General features: G+C 41.3%; 1 long non-coding RNA gene across 2 annotated transcripts in view; it reads left to right on the forward strand.

Moving 5' to 3' along the window:
- The window catches only part of LOC132027924 (uncharacterized), a 46,086-nt gene extending 31,812 nt beyond the window's left edge, over nt 1–14,274 (forward strand). For both annotated transcript variants that reach the window (XR_009407252.1, XR_009407253.1), the window contains 3 exons: nt 2,408–2,569; nt 13,066–13,284; nt 13,795–14,274. This is a non-coding gene — a long non-coding RNA (uncharacterized LOC132027924). The remainder of the gene's footprint in view (nt 1–2,407; nt 2,570–13,065; nt 13,285–13,794) is intronic.
- The last annotated feature ends 1,550 nt before the right edge of the window (nt 14,275–15,824 follow it).

Consider the following 15,824-nt stretch of genomic DNA (forward strand, 5'->3'; position numbering starts at 1 on the left):
GAACTGACTAGAGACCCAAACCCATCCAAGAATAGAAGTTGGGAGGACAAGGGCTTTTTAAGTTTCTTCCAGAGAAATCTATATTAGAACATTGTTTCTAAGGAGGCTTTGGTTTCCCCTGGGTGAGCTCTGGTTTCAGAGGTCTTTCCCACACAAAGAAGTATTCAATAAAATGTGCTGAATAAGTGAGGGTCAGTTTGAATGTGGAGAAGAGTATGAGGCGAGGTCCCAAACATGAGTTACCACAGGAAGGAGAGACATCTCAGCAGCCAGAAGTGCCTAGTGAAAATATGAAGGTCCCCACACAAGAACAGTGGCCACGGAGGAAGATTGCATCGCAGGGTGGTTACAATGAGCACGGGCTCTCAGTGAAATGACTTGAGTTCGAATCTCAGCCTCGTCACTTACTTGCTGACTGATCTCGGGCAAGTTGATAAACTTTGGTAAGGCTCAGTTCCCTTACTGTAAAGTAAAACTAAAAATCCCTAACTTACGTGGGGATTAAATGCAGTTCCACATGTAATATACTTAGTACCGTGCCTGCCATATAGTAAGTGCTCAGTATTATTGTAGTCAGACATGTCAAATTTCTCTCTAAAATTGGTTTAAGAATAATGAAGGAAATAAATAAGTGGGTCAGAGCAGAGATGAGGAAAGAGAGGAACTTAAATTCTCCAACGCCTTGGTTAAATGTCTGTGGAAGAAGAAAGTCTCAGCAAGGTTCTGTCAGACAAACTGAATGGGTCCCTGCCCATACTGGGTAAAGGGATGTTTATCTTCTCAGTGTGACTTTGAACTGATAGGACCATAAGGTGCTGCTGGAAATGTAAGCATGCGATGTGACTGAATTTAGGGTAGGCATTTCCCTTTGCAGGAATTTGTTTGGTTTTTGGAAGAGGAAGAGTGCTGTGCTGTGATTTATCATAAAACTAGCATTTTAACATCATTCTTTCTTCCCATTACAGTTTTAAATAAATTCATAATATATCCTTGGAAACAGGGTCAGAAACAAAAAGGATGAAGCCTAACCTCCCACCCTATGTACCCAGTAGAAGGGCAGATGGGCAATCCCTCTCTGAGCTCCGAGGTCCCTAACCTCCCAGTTGCTTTCATTCCTGTGTGCCATTCAGACCCCCACTCCAGCATTTCCAGTCTGTAGGGAAAAAAAGGAAAAGCTGAGCAGAGTTTTATAAAATACAGTTATAAGATCAAGGGAATGGTTTTGAATGCATTTGCTTACTAATGGGAATTTTTTACGAAAGGGAAATAAAAAAGAAATTAGTTCAAATTTCCCTAGACAGATGTTTTAAAGAAATCTGAGCCTTGCAAAGTGCCACCAAAAAGCTTTTCTATTCTGAGAAAAAAAAAAAAAAGTAGAATTGTTGTTAGTTAAATGCTTAGTGTTTATTATCATCAGTATATTAGTTTTAGAGCAAATTTATACCTCATTGGAGTTACATTTTCATGTTCCAGGAGTACATTTTACACATCATTTGGGTCCCTGGTGTAATTGAAGTAACAATACAATAGTCCCATTTTATAGAAGCTAGAGAATGATATTGCTATTTTTTAAAAATTTGTTTAGAAAATATACACTGTCAGTAGTATTGTTGGGTATTTGGCCTAATATCTCTGGCCAAGTAATGTAATCTTTAGTTATTACATGATTCCCATGAGAATAATTACTGTCACAGAAAAGTATGTGGTGATTCAGTTTACAAAAGAGAATATTGTCGCCCGAGCCTGCTGGCCTTGATGACATTCCCACATGTTCAGGAGGGTCAGAACTGAGTTATATCAGCTCGCTGCTGAAAGCATCCCACTGAAGTTTGATAAATATTTTTAAAAAATGGAAGGCTGAGTGTTTGCCCATGTTTCCTGTATAAAGTAGTGTCATATTAACAGATCAGGACAAAAATTGTGGGCTACCGTGTAGGTCAGAGAAAAAGCATGTGAAAAAAATGCCATTCTTAACCAACATGGGCTCTGCACATGAGAACATACAGGAGAATACACAGTCTTCGAACTATGAGAAATGACAGGGAGGGGCACAAAAGAACAAGAAACCTCATTTGGTGTCAATTGATTATTGAGTGACAGTATTTGCTGCGTGCTTGCCCTCTTTGCGAGTTTAACCATTCTATCTTCTCTCTTTTTTTTTTTTATATATTTTATTTATTTATTTGACAGAGAGAGATCACAAGTAGTCAGAGAGGCAGGCAGAGAGAGAGAAGGAAGCAGGCTCCCCGCTGAGCAGAGAACCCGACGCGGGACTCGATCCCAGGACCCTGAGATCACGACCTGAGTCGAAGGCAGTGGCCTAACCCACTGAGCCACCCAGGCACCCCTAACCATTCTATCTTCTGATGCATCCATCAAGATCATAGCATTTTTGCATTTGCTCTAGGGAGATGACACATCAAGAAACATGTCCCGGTCAATCCCAAAACTTTCCGATGGAGTAGTGAAAATGAGTGAATACAACATACATGAAGGTACCAGCTACTGACTTCCTCCTGCAAGAAAGCCAAGGTGCCACAAAGACCGAGCTGTGCATGTGCGGACAACAGTGAGTAATTCCAAGTAGTCCTATACTCCCTGAGGAAAAGGATTACTTCACTTTCTGGGGAGGAGTTTATTTACACAACATGAACAATCTGCTGAATTTTAATTCTGCCCTTTCTCAAAAAGCAGTCTGAGCTCTGCTTTTCAAAACAAGCCCAAGAAATAGCAGATTGAAGGGGCCTGAAATATGAAAACTTTCCCAGCTATTAGCAGGAATAGCCAATATTAATAATGCTTCTGAAACTGATCTCACATACTTTGAGCTCTTGATCAGGCCATTTTGCCTCAAGCTAAAATGTTGGGAACCCCTCATTCTCAATACGTGGTTGTTTCAAGCATGACAGTAACTCTCACCTCATCACAGAAAAAAAAAAAAAAAGAGCCAAAGGTGAATCCTGGAGACCCTCATCCCTCAGGGAATGACTCAGCATTGATTATGAGCTTCATGGAGAACCCAGATGAACACAGGAAAATAAACAGGTGCCAGGCAGAAATTAGGCTGATGGGATGCTAAGAGATTATTTTTTCTTTCTCCTTTGTAGATTTTCCATTTTGGTTGCAATACATTCTTCATTCACAGGATAGGTAACACCATGCCACTGTCCACAGGGACCTCCGTCTTAGTGTGCAGATCCAGAGACCGGCTGTTTGCCTGGAACAGCTACCAAAAATGGTGTCTCTTCAATGTTGAGATTGCCCAGAGATGTCCTCATTCCTGTCATTTTCTTCTACAACATAACCTTCTTTGGTATTCTCACCCATTCCCCACTCAAATCATTCTATCTCCCTCCTGAACACCAATGCCATGTATCACACCCACTGCTGGGCATCTCCCCTGCTTCTCCTCCAGGCCCCTCACACCAGCAAGGACCCCACCATCTCCCAGGGTGCAGCACCTCCATCCAGCAGAGCACCTAAACCAGACCCCTGAAGATCATCTTTGGCTTTTTCTTCCTCCCATTGGATTCATGACCCAGTTCTCCTAATTCCACCTCTCAATTTCCCCTGACCTAGTCCATTCCCCTCCATCACTGTGGCCACCACCTTGGTCAAGGAGGCTACCATCATTTCAAACCTACATCACAACACAGGCTTCCTGAGTGGACCACTAAGCATTCTTTAAATCTCCAATCTGATTTTTCTTATCCTCTTGCTCAAAACCTGCTCCCCATAGCTCCTCATCTAAAGCCAAATGCTTTTGTGTGATCTGGCCTCTATTTACTGCTATAATTTCAGCCCTTGTACTCTGTAATCTAGACCCTCTGGGTTACATGATACCCCAGGTTGCCTTTTGCTTCCAGGTCTTTCTGACATGTTTTTGCCTCAGTCTTGAAGGCTTGCCCCTTCTACTCCCTAGGCCTACATTTCTAGACCTGGCTAAACTTTGGGTCTTCAGGACTCAGACTACACGTCATCCCTTTTGGTGGCACCTCTTTTCCCTCTGCACTAATTGAGTGATCCACAGTTTTACATGGCCTTCAAGTCAGAATATCTAAGCCACTGTATTTCATTTGTCTGTTAACTTCTTTTCCACTAGATGATAAACTTTTTTTTTTAATTTTATTTATTTATTTGACAGACAGAGATCACAAGTAGGCAGAGAGGCAGGCAGAGAGAAAGAGAGAGGAGGAAGCAGGCTCCATGCAGAGCAGAGAGCCCGATGTGGGGCTCGATCCCAGGACCCTGGGATCATGACCTGAGCCGAAGGCAGAGGCTTTAACCCACTGAGCCACCCAGGCGCCCTAGATGATAAACTTCTTGAAGACAGGGATTTAGTCTTGTTCACAGTTGTAACCTAGCACGTAGCTCAGTGCCTGACACCTGGTGGGTGTTGGGTCACTGAAGAAAATTTGTTTCTTTTTTTAGGTTTGCGGTTATAATTGAAAGTTAGAAGGGGTGCCACTCAGGCTAAAGAGTGCCTGAGTGGCACCCCTTCTCAGTCGGTGAAGCATCTGACTCTTGATTTCAGCTCAGGTCAACGTCAGGCTCCTTGTCTAGATGTGGAGCCTGCTTCGGATTCTCTCTCCCCTTCTACCCCTATCCCTGCCCCAGCTCATACTGTCTCTCTCTACCTCTAAAAATAAATAAATAAAACCTTTTTTAAAAAAAGTTGGAAGATAACGTAAATGAACAAATAGCAAATAAATTAAAAGTTCCAATGTATGAGACCTACCAGCATCCATCTAACAGTCATATTTTCTTTTTTCTTTTTTTTTTATAAGATTTTGTTTATCTATTTGAGGGAGAGTATGTATGTGAGCCAGAGGAGGGAGAGGGAGGGGGTGAGGAAGAGGGAGAGGGAAAAGCAGACTCCCTGCTGAGCACAGAGCCCAATTCGGGGCTCAATCCCAGGACCCTGAGATCATGACTGAACTGAAGGCAGATGCTTAACTGACTGAGCCGCCCAGGCAACCCAAAAGTCATAGTTTTCTCAAGTAAATTTTTTCTTATTTGATGTGAGGGAATTCAATATATCAGTGTTTCATAGTCTTAGAAATGGAGAACCTTGACTTTCAGGTAGACAACACCTAAAGAAGTCTAATATCATCTCTCATGGCAGAAAAGCCATCATGTTCCTGGGCTATTTGGACATACAAGATTCTTCTTTATTAGTTACTGCCTCATTGCAAGTACCAGAAACCCAACTGAATTAACTTAGGGAGAAGAAAAAATCACTGAACAGGTGATTACTTCATGGAATCCAAGAAATGATTGAGTGATCATCACCAGAAAGGATAGCCAGCCTATTAAGTCTCAGAAAGGACTCAAAACCAAGACTGAAGAGTGGCTAGCAATCCCCATGACTCTTCCGCAGCTCTGTTCTCTCCCACCAACTCTCTCCCCATGGTGGGAAAATTGGACTGGTCTATTTTGGATGCCACGTAAAGTCTACCATAAAAATCATGTTTTAAAATATTTTTTAAAGATTTTATTTATTTATTTGACACACAAAGATCACAAGTAGGCAGAGAGGCAGGCGGGCCTGGGGGAGGCAGGCTCCCTGCTGAGCAGAGAGAGCCTGATGTGGGGCTCCATCCCAGGACCCTGAGATCATGACCTGAGCCAAAGGCAGAGGCTTTAACCCACTGAGCCACCCAGGTGCCCCTAAAATATTTTTTATTTATAGAAAATCTGTGTAAGAATTTTTTAAAATTAAAAATCACTTATAATCCCATCACTAGTCACTAATATTTTGATATCTAGTTTTCTCTCCATGTGTGAATCTGTATATATTTGTTATTTTTACAAAGTGATTTTCGTATTATACAGTTTTGTGTCCCAGGTTTTTTTTCATTTTACATTTTATCATGAGCTATAATCACTGAAAATGCCATTTTTAATGATACCATATTAGTCTATGATATACCATAATTCATTTTCTCATTTTATTGTTGGTCATGTAGATTGCTTATTATAAAGTATTTTTAATTATAAATATGTTGCAAATAGGCATATGCACAGTTTTATAGTCAACACACCTAATCACCCCTAAGAGAGATGCACAGGCTCTCCACCATTACTAAGAAAATTTTTATTTTTTCTAGAGAATAAGTCTATTTTTTTCTTGATTTATATATTTATTATTAGAGAGAGAGACAGAGAGAGAGATTGAGGGGCAGGGGTTTAGAGGGAGAGGGAAGGAGGATTCTCAAGCAGACTCTGCCAAGCCTGGCGTGGGGCTCAGTCCCAGGACCCCGAGATCATGACTAGAGCCAAAATCAAGAGTCAGACATTAGCTGATTGAGCTACACAGGCACCCCCCAGAAGCAGTCTGTAAAATGAAATAAAGTCATCAGAAGAAATGTACCAAAATGTGTACAATTTTTTTTAAGAATATTTATTTGATAGACCAAGATCACAAGTAGGCAGAGAGGCAGGCAGTCAGAGAGAGGAAGGGAAGCAGGCTCCCTGCTGAGCAGAGAGCCCAGTTCGGGGCTCGATCCCAGGACCCTGGGATCGTGACCTGAGCTGAAGGCAGAGACTTTAACCCACTGAGCCACCCAGGCGCCCCCCAAAATGTGTACAATTAATAAACATATCCAATTCCTGTTTTCAAACTGTCTCCTCTATAGAAAAACTGTTCAAGTTCTTTCCATCCCTTCAATGTTATGGAAATCCTATCTCTTGCTAAAAAAATATTTGTAAAATTAGAAAGAGGAGATGCAACTCAGATGTGTTGTTTGTTGTTTCAGTGGAGGGCTCAGCATTCCACCTTTGTTCCTGAGCTACTAATCCAAATTCTTGTGGACAGTTCAGTATACATGCTGCTGAAGTGAACACTCACAGGCAGTTTAAACAGGAAATATGCCCTAGAAAGACCGCAGCCTTGCCGCAGCTGGAATTCGTGAGTGTGATTTAGTGAGAACAGCGGAGGAGTTGCACTCACTACACTTGGGTGCAAATCCCGATGCTGACATTTCTGGGAGCATGTCTATGGGCAACTCAAAAGGGGTGAGTCCATTTACTGTCCCTCAGATGGAGAAGGCGACAAGTTAGCAGTTATCAAGTCCAGACGCTTTAGGTAAGTTTTTTCATTTAACTCCCACTAAACAGTTGTTTATCTCTTTTAGAGATAAGAAAACAGGTTAATTGCTCCGACTGGTAAGGAAGCACACCAGGATTTGCTTCCTAATCTAACCCTAAAGGTCATGTCTTCCCCATCTATGACATGTTGCTTCCTAGACTCACCTGAACTTGGGGAGGGGGGATATTGGTTTTGAAAGTCTCCTCTAGGATAGTGAGCACACCTAGTGCTTTCCCCTAGAAGTTCTTATATTATATCTACTACACTTGGTTGGGATTGAGGATTGGGACCAAGGCCAGGACTGGCAGAAACAAATAAAGAACTCAGGCACAAAATTTAAGGGGACACAGAAACTCAGTAATGAAAATAAAAAATAGTGTAATACAGTATTTTAAAGAATCCAAATGAATACCAAAAAAAAAAAAAAACTACGATGAACAGAATAATAACTTTTTTTGAGATTTTATTTATTTCACAGAGAGAGAGATCACAAGTAGGCAGAGAGGCAGGCAGAGAGAGAGAGAGAGGGAAGCAGGCTCCCTGCTGAGCAGAGAGCCTGATGCAGGACTCGATCCCAGGATCCTGAAATCATGACTTGAGCCAAAGGCAGAGGCTTAACCCACTGAGCCACTCAGGCACCCCAGAATAATAAAATTTTAAAGGAAAACATGTTCTGATAGTGCTATGCCAAGCCGTATTGGAGCCTAAGGCAAAAGGAGAAATGTGTAACCCAATATACGTGTTTTTCTTTATATTTTAATGTTTTAAATTATAGTATGAACTGTGTAATAATACCTTATACACATACAGTTTTTTTTTCAGAACATTAAGAAATATTGAAAAGTTGAAAAGTAGGTATTAAGAACTTCTAGCATTTAAGTTTATATTTTATTTATACCAAAAATAGACATTATTATCATTTTACTTTCCTGGCTTTAATGGAAGCAGATTCATTGGTAATATTTTCATGAAAGACATTAACCAGTTCTAAAAATATGTAAAACTCTGTATATGGTTATACACGGCATAGAGGATCTATTTCTTTTGCCTCTGGCTTTGATGTGGCTCAGCCCATTTCTGGTTGGTCCATGAGCCCCACCAGCAGCCTCTAACAGTATAAGGGTTCCATAAATGGAAATAGGATGTCCAATAATATTTTACACTTCATCTCTCCTATCAGAATTCCTTTGGGGGGAAGCCTCTCCTTTCATGGAAAAATATCACTGTCAGGCCAACTTTTCGGATAATACCGTAAAGGCTGATAAAGATAAGCTGTGTTCTCATACAATGCCAGGCGCAAATCAATGTCATACATCTGCACATGCTCCAGGGCTTTCCAAGCTTAGCTCCCTGCTAAATAAGTAAATTCATTGTCTCCCAAATACCTGAAAATTGAGGTTTTGTATAACTTCTGGAGTACAAACATTCTTTTAGCAAACATTTGTAGAGAACCACATCCCTACAAAATAAAGCAAATCATGCCTGGGTTTGCAGGTGGTGTTATCCAAGCTTACGTTTTTAGAATCCCAGTTGATGGTATGTTTCATTGTATATTTTACCATTAAAAAAGCATGTATGAGGCATATCTTATTATAATCAAAGCTATTTAATAATGCCTTATACTTTTATGATTTTCACTTACACCTGACATGAACATCCTATGAAGTAGGTAGATACCATCTTCTATAAGAAATTAATTTATAGGGACGCCTGGGTGGCTCAGTTGGTTAAGCAGCTGCCTTCGGCTCAGGTCATGATCCCAGCGTCCTGGGATCGAGTCCCACATCAGGCTCCTTGCTCAGCAGGGAGCCTGCTTTTCCCTCTGCCTCTGCCTGCCATTCTGTCTGCCTGTGCTCGCTCTCTCCCCCTCTCTCTCTCTGATAAATAAATAAAATCTTTAAAAAAAAAAAAAGAAATTAATTTATAAACTTGTATTTTATTTTATTTTAAGTAGGCTCCATGCCCAGCATGGAGCCCATGCGGCTTGAGATTACGACCTTGAGATCAGGACCTGGGCTGAGATCAAGAGTCAGTCTCTAAACCAACTGAGCTACACAGGTACCTCTATAAACTTGTATTTTTAAAGCTGGAGTTTATCTAGTGACGAGTGCCCTGGTCTTCAGAGGAGGAAATCAAGCCTCAGAGCAGTGAAGGTTCTTGCACTCAAGTTATCCAGCCAGTACCAGATAGAACTGGAATTAGCTCGTGTCTCTGATTCTATGTCCCATGTCCTTTCTACCCCACCCTGTTGCCTTTTCTCACAACTATGAAGCCTAGATTTCAGAGAAGCAGGTGTAGACAAATAAAGCAAGAATGCAAGGTTGAATATAAGAAGGACTAAAATTACCTAACTAATATGAAATGATGTACCAAGGGAGACGTGAATTTTCTGGAATGCAGAGTGATGAGGAGTTACAGCGTTACTCAGCCCCAAGCTCCAGAGGGCCAAGGCCTGCCAGAAAAGGGAGATGTGTGGATATCACATGCCTGGGGGTAAGAGGGTGGTCAGCAAAGCAGGCGTCAGAAGTTGGCCAACTCGACAGAAAGTTGAGTCACAAATCAAGAAACAGACCAATGCCCCAGGTAGATGCCATTAGAAAGACCTAAGAAAACCAGAAATAAAATACACTACATGATTTCTCTTAAAAAAAAAATACCTGGAGGAAAAGATGAAAATGTTATGGAGATAAATGCTGGTAATGCCTGCACAGCCATGTGGATATTCTTAATACCACTGAACTGCATACTTAAAATTGGTTAAAATTATAAATTTTATTAGAGGTATATTTTACCACAATTTTTAAAAAATCATGATGTGATTCAGGTTAACCTCGTTCGCTTCACCGCACAGGTGAAGACAAGACTCCTTCTAGGTCAGAAAGAGCCAGAATATGTTAAAGCAGCGGTTGGGGTAAAGATAGGAGAAATACACTACCCTGAGGGAACATTTAGTCATTTTGTGGTTATTTCGGTTTGCTCAGTGAGTGGGGTGCAACTGGCCAGGATCCTGGGATTAGAGAAGTCCGGTAATAAGTGAGTTGGTCATGCAAACAAAGAACTTTCTCCTATCAGAGACAAGCTTTGAATGTCATTCCCAGGTGAGAACTATGTTTGTAATGATCTGAGCCCCACTTTATTACATAAGACACGGAGTATTTTTGAATAGTGTTAGATGAATGGTATTTTCTAGGAATGCCATTACCATATAAATGCAGGGAAGGTCAGATGCTGTCTCACTTAAAACTTCACCCAGACTTCCTACCATTTGGGAAGATCACCTCACCAATGGTGATACCACATGTGGTATCTGAGTCATTAACACATTCCAGTGTCAGTCTGCATTTCTAGCTGCCACAGTCACAATGATTCTATGTGTTAGTGCAAGAATCTGGTTACAGCTCTTGTTTCTCTTTCTTAAGTTCTCTTTTATGTTATATTATTGTCATCTTCTTTTATAATTATGTGTGGGGTCAATTTATGTTATCTATTCTTTTCATTTTAGAATAGGAAATATTTGCAATAGGAGTGGGGTTGAAGCTGTTGAGACATACTTATATCCTGCCAAGATTTCTTGGAGTTCACAACTCTGGGTGATCTTCCAAATACTTTGGGGGAATCCATGCATTCTTTTGACTGGACAGAGGCCACACCTTTATCACTGTCTTGCGAAATCCCTTTTGTGCTGGTGTCAAGAATCTAGCCTTGTCCAGACAAGCCAGAAATATCTCTTCCAAATACTCTGCAGCATCTTCACTGGGGAGCAAGAATTTCAGCTGTTTGAGTACTGGAGGCCTCGCAAAGGTACCTAGCAAAGAGTGTAGTTAGTACAAATTCTGAAGAAGAGGCAACTATCAGTCAAAAAAGGGGAGTCTAAGGGCACCTGGGTGACTCAGTCAGTTAAGCAACCGGCTCTTGATTATCAGCTCAGGTCTTGGTTTTTGGGTCGTGAGTTCAAGACCTGTGTTGGGTTCCATGCTCCTTCATGTAGAGCCTACTTCAAAAAAGGCGGACGGAGAAGGGTAGTCAGTCTATAATATGTGTTCTAGCCCTAAGCGTTGCTTCTAAATTAAGCAAAAATATTTAAAAATGTATGCCCAGGACTCACTATATATAATCAAAAGGAAGTTGAGCTTAACTGGCACTGTGGTTATTCGCAAAGCTGATCAATTCCTAGATCATTTTGGAGAGTTGATCATATTCTTATGTTCCTTGGGGAGACATTGATAAAGTCATTAAAGCAAAGGAATCCTGTTAAAAAATATGGTCTCTGTCCTCCCTGAAAATAGAAGGTGACTCAACTCAAAATAAGTTTTCATTCCACTTCCTTTCTAATAACCACACCAATTTCCTGTATAATTGTTTTCCTCCAATACACATTCACATCCATTTGTTCTCATACCTGAGAACCCGAGAACATTGTGTGTTTCTATTAGAGCACTTTAAAAACAACTGTTCTTTGCACAACCACTTTATAAAAACATAGCTTACCCAAACTTGATTTCATAATCTAAATTGGGCAATGAAAAAGCCAAAGGTTAATTAGTAAATTTAAATTCTAATTACTTCATCACTATGTTGTTTATAATGGTAAAAAATTAGAAACGACCCAAATGTCCACAGCAGGAACACAGTTCAGTAAAATATAGCCTATTCATAAATGGCATACCACGCAGTCTCCAAAATGATCTTATAGGATTCTTACTGTTATTGAAAAATGTGTAAGATATAGTCATGAGAATATTAAAGTTTTTAGTAAAAAAGATGCTCATACATATGTGTGTACATATATACACATACATACTCAGGGGGAAACTGGAGGTATATAAGACAAAATGTTATAAGTCATTTGAAGATTGTGTTTGGATAATAGCCTTTTTTTTTTTTTTGCTTACCTGTATTTTCTCACTTTTCTCCATCTATATTACTTTTGTAATAAAAATGGTAAGCCCTATATAAATAAACACATTTATCTTTTATTGACATCCAGTATTTTCTCTGAGGCTGCCATATTTTTCATATAGCTGCAATACACAAGCAACTAGACAGAACAGGAAGCCACAAGAGCTAAGATCTTTTTCTTTATTAGATACCCTGGGCAGTCATTATCTGAGTTCATCACCCCTCGAACTCCAAACTGACTCTTCTCCAGGATCCCTTTCTCCTGAATGCCATCACCCAGCTAGCTACTCAAATGAGACTTGGTCTCCTTTCTTCCCAAATCCTGGTGCCTCCTTTTCTTTAATGATTTTCTCCATCATTGCTCCCAGTTCTGACCCCAAGTTGTCCTGTAATCACAGCAAGCCTCCCTGCCTCCGGATGAGTCTTGACCCAGACTTGCCACACTGCTGTCCTTTTTGAAATTCTCAGCTGGTCATGTTACTTCCTGCTTAAGCTCCTGCCAGAGCTCCCACCTCCTGTGGTGAAGGGGGATCAAAGCCTTTCTGATCTGGCCCTCATCACCTCTCCAGCCCCATTTCTCCTGGCTCATCTTAGTACTCCCTATCACAAGGAGCTAATCACTGTCCTTCCAACATGCCTTGGCCTCTCCTGGCTCTCTTCCTTTGAATCATTGTGTTCTCACTTGGCCCACCTTTCCCAGTTCCCCTCAGTAGGTCATGCTTTAGTCCTCTGAAAGGCACAGCTATCCTTTCCCAGCCTGTAAACACGTGCAGGCCACAAGCACAAGTCCATCTCTCGTGCCAGAAATCACAGGCTGTGAAGTCACACCAGCCTGGTTCTGTTCTGTGGCCCCCGCCTGCCAAGACTGTGTGCTCTGGGCAAGGTATACTAACACGAGGGCTCAACTTCCTCATCAATGAGTGAGGATGAAAGGACCACCTTGTAAGGCCATTCTGAGATCAAATATGACCATGGATATAAAAGCTAATTAAGCTCACTCCATGTTTTATCTAATTTTCTTGTTAATATTCTGCTCTGCGTGTTGCTTTTTTTCTTTTGTTTTACTGTGCATTCAGCCTCTTCATGGCATGCTGTCGGTCATGGTTATACTGGTGTGGTTTGAGGGCAGGGGCTGAGATGGGACCTCCAGAGCTGCCCAGCAATCCTGTTCTGTGGCTCTTTGCCACAGCCAGGGACAGTGGTAAGGCGGCCCTTGTGGCTCCACTTCCTGGAATGCATCCCTCCCACCACCCTGCAGAGATCCGGTCACCTGAGCTTGTGCTCATCTTCTGAAGGTGAGTTATTTTGTAGGGAATGTTGATTAATCACCTCACCTTGTTCCCCTTCGTAGTCTCTGCTCGCTTTTCTGTTGGGTTTTTGAGTTTTTCTTATATTGATCTGAAGACTTAAAAACAAACAAACAAACAAACTAGAGCCCCAGGACCCCTGGGCTGGCCCCATACACGCTGACCTGGGCCAGCATGGGGCCAAGCTCCAGGGGCACAGCGAGGCAGGCACAGTGCACAGCCGACTGTGGGCCCACCGCCAGGTAACCACTGGGCCTCACTGGCCTGGGCCCTAGTGAGAGGGACCCTGCGGCTCTGCTCTGGGTTCCCTGGGTGGCAGAGTGGGTATGCCAGACTTCATTCAGGATGAAGTTGGGGATTTTTTTTGTGTTTTTTGTTTGTTTGTTTTTTAATTCTATAAGCTAATCCATTGTTGGTTATTTTCTGTTGTGAATACTTGTTTCCCAGTCTGGCATTTGTCGTTTAATTTTGTTTTCTATTTGTTTCTTGCCTTTACAGAGTATCCAGCTGGTTTTACATATTAATCCAGAAACTGTGCCTTAATGCACTTTTTAATTGTAATTGCTTTTGGATTATGGTGGATTTTCTATGTATACAATAATGTCCTGGGGCACCTGGGTGGCTCAGTGGGTTAAAGCCTCTGCCTTCGGCTCAGGTCATGATCCCAGGGTCCTGGGATCGAGCCCCGCATTGGGCTCTCTGCTCAGCAGGGAGCCTGCTTCCTCCTCTCTCTCTGCCTGCCTCTCTGCCTACTTGTGATCTCTGTCTGTCAAATGAATAAATAAAATCTTAAAAAAAAAAAAGAAGCACTAACACTGCTTCTTTTTAAAAAAAAAAAAAATGTCCTCCATATATAATGACAGATTTGTTGCTTTGAAGTTAATCTTTATGCTTTCTTTTCCTTTTTGTTGCTTTATTTCCTATGTGATATCTCACCTACAGTGTTGAATGGAAATGGTAAAAACTGGGTTCTGCTTCTTGGAGGAAAGCTTTCAATAAATGAATATTAATAATAGTATTTGTTACAGATTTGTTTTAGACAATCAAGATTAAGGAAGTTGCTTTTTTTATTTCAGTTTTTTTTTTTTAATTGAAGCATAGTTTACCCACAGTGTTACCTTAGTTTCAGCTGTATGACATAGTGATTCAACGTTTCTATGCTTGACTCAGCGCTCATCACTGAGTGAGGTCCTCCCCTGCCACCATACTTTACTACAATATAACTGACTTTGGTCCCTGTGCTATCCTTTTCATCTTGGTGACTTATCTATTTTGTAACTGGAAGTTTGTGCCTCATAATCCCCTTTCCCTAGTTTACCCCATCCTTCCCACCCACCTCCCCTCCGGCAACCATCAACTAGTTTGTTTTCTGTATTTTGGAGTCTGTTTTTTGGATTATTTCTTTGTTTGTTTTGTTTTGTTTTTTTTAGATTCTACAGACGAGTGAAATCATATAGTATTTGTCTTTGTCTGACTTACTTCACTTGGCTTAGTACCCTCTAGATCGATCCACTCATGTTGTCCCAAATGGCAAGATCTAATTTTTTATGACTCGGTAATGTTCCGTTGTGTATATACACATGCTTCCCATGCTTAGCCAGCCTGCAATGTTTGTATCCTTCTAAGACTGTGATTTCTCTAGGGTCACTCCTCTTCTAAGGCTCTACCTCTCAACTGGGGTCCCATCACATCATTTTCTCCCTCTGTCTTTCCTGGCCTGGGGCCTCAGCATCCTTTGTTGATTCTCCTGCCCTGCTCACACTATGGTAAGTAGTCTCTTCATTAGGATCTCTCCAGAATCCCAGTAAAATGTGTAGTTTCTTTGCCAGGAACTTGACTGACACATGAGTCTTTGGTTTAGTTGGGGATGAGACTAGAATAACTTTATAAGTTACCATCCTACCCAGGACACTTATGGGAGGGATATGGGGCACTGCTAATCATTATCATTATCATCACTGCTAATAACCACCACCACAGGCATAGAGTAGAACTGTTTCAGGCTACCTGGAATGGATGGACGTCCTAGGAAAGTGAGACAAAGAAGCAGATCACTGTTATAACGGAAAGATAAAACCTTTCTAAAAGAGATAGTATTTCAGGATAGCATAAGATAAATGCCAAAGGGTGGAATAGACTTTCAGTGCTGTAGCCGTGCCAAGAAAAGCGAGATCATTTCTCCTCGGGGAAGACTATTGAGATCAGCACGATGCTCGGTGCTCCTTCTCCAAGTAAATGAAGTCACGCAATCCATGTGTGCTTGGCCCGTTTTGTAGATTTTCTCCAAGAAATCTCATTCCCAGTTTAGACCCACCTCCACCCTCACACACCCCTAGCATAATTCTCCCTGTGTCTTTCTACTATGCTGGGTTTGTAGGGAAAACAGATTAATTTAAATTTTAGTCAGTTCTTCCTTTTAAAAAACACCAAATGCATTCCTGATTCAGCTGTAAATCACTGTAGCTATGGGCTATTTTTAATTTTTTTAGACCATGGATTAGCTTCATTTTGCAAAGATATCTGAGAGG

The sequence above is a fragment of the Mustela nigripes genome, chromosome 12 (genome assembly GCF_022355385.1).
Source record: "Mustela nigripes isolate SB6536 chromosome 12, MUSNIG.SB6536, whole genome shotgun sequence".
In the NCBI taxonomy this organism is placed as follows: domain Eukaryota; kingdom Metazoa; phylum Chordata; class Mammalia; order Carnivora; family Mustelidae; genus Mustela; species Mustela nigripes.